Here is a 1,636-nt window from a genome sequence, read left to right as displayed (position 1 = left end):
AAAAAGTAGCTGTTGGTATCGCTAATAGTGGTGGCGGCGACGGTGGTGGCGGTGGCGGTGCTGCTGCTGCTGGTGGTGGTGGTGGTGGCGGTGCTGCTGCTGCTGCTGGTGGTGGTGGTGCTGGTTGTGGTGGTGATTGGGTGGAGACCACGGCGGCGCTGGAGCTAATGGCAGGAGCAATGGGGGTTATGGTGGGGGTGGCGTTGGTGATAGTGGTGATAGTAGTATTACTAGTAGTGGTGGTGATATTAATACTAATAGTAGCAGCAGCAGCAGAGTTGAGGCTTGTCATGAGAGTAAAAAACGGTGGTGGCGGCGGCAGACGTGGTAGTTATATAGTGGTGATGTTAGTTGATCGAAGTCGTCAAACTACTCGTTGCCATTTATAATAAGAGTTGGCGGGCCAACGATTTATCTTGCGTACACCAATTAACAAACAGACCTCACCACACAATGTCACTCACAGTATCAGATTCTGTATGCAGTAAATATTCGGAACCTTCCAACCGCTTGAAGTATTTCAATTTTTCACCAGGTTTATTCTCATATTTTCTACATTGGTATAGTTTTGCTTGCAAAGTGGCGGAAATCATATTTATTCTTCTCGAAATGTTTGTTTAAATAATTAAAAAAAAAAGTTACAAACATTTAAAATTATGTAATTTTAGCCAAACGGAAGCCTCCATTGTCGACATACCGAAAGTGGCAACTCTGTTTCCATGGCAACAAGGCAGTAAGATAAAATAGTAGGGGTGCCGTTAAGCAATTAAAGGCAATTTCACAGCAGTTTACAGCAAAAAATGGTTCTCGCCGATAATAAAAGGGGTAAAAAAACATTTGGTAATTTTTCAGAGGAACACCCGCACGATTTTCACTAAGAAAAAAACTCGGATTTTTTGCGTAGAATGAATTCCTGTGACATCCTAATATGCTACAAAACCCTTTTTAGGGTCCGAAAAATGGAGTGCGGTGAGGTAGAAGCCTTGGAAATTTCACCTACCCCTACTCTCATTGATCTTTTCACTAGCACGATTTTCACTAAGGAAAAAAAAAAATTCCAATGAATCCGGGACAGATTTCCCTAACCCTAAAACCCTAACCTTGACTAGATCAATGGGGTGAGGTGGGGTGGGTGAAATTTCCGAGGCTTCCACGTCACCCCACTCCGTTTTTCGGACACCAATTAGGAATTCATTCAATGAAAAAAAAAAAAATCCAATAATCCGGGCCCGGCGGGGGGGGGGGGGGTTCCCTCCCTTCCGAACCAAAATAAGGGATTTGCAGCATATTGGGAGGTCAGGGTACTTGATTACACGCAAAATATCCAAGTTTGTTTTCTGTTTTTGTTTTTTTTTCTTGGTGAAAGTCGTGCGGCTGTTCCTTTGAAAAATTACCGACTAGGAGTCCGAGAGAAGGTGCCACTGAGCTAACAGGAGGTCTTTTACACTTTTTACCATAGGCGAGAATTTTTCTCTCCTCAATAAACTGCAGTGAAATTGCTTTTAGAAGTTAAAATATGTCAAACATAAACTATCCCCAAGCTAGTAAGATGATATATAAAATGCCAGGAAGAAAAAGTTAGTTTCTTGACCTGCTAGAAATAGTAGCCAAATCTTCCTTAACCGACAATAACGTC

Source organism: Octopus bimaculoides, chromosome 7, assembly GCF_046866305.1.
Source record: "Octopus bimaculoides isolate indiv1 chromosome 7, ASM4686630v1, whole genome shotgun sequence".
In the NCBI taxonomy this organism is placed as follows: Eukaryota; Metazoa; Mollusca; class Cephalopoda; order Octopoda; family Octopodidae; genus Octopus; species Octopus bimaculoides.
Note: the sequence above shows the minus strand (reverse complement) of the source record.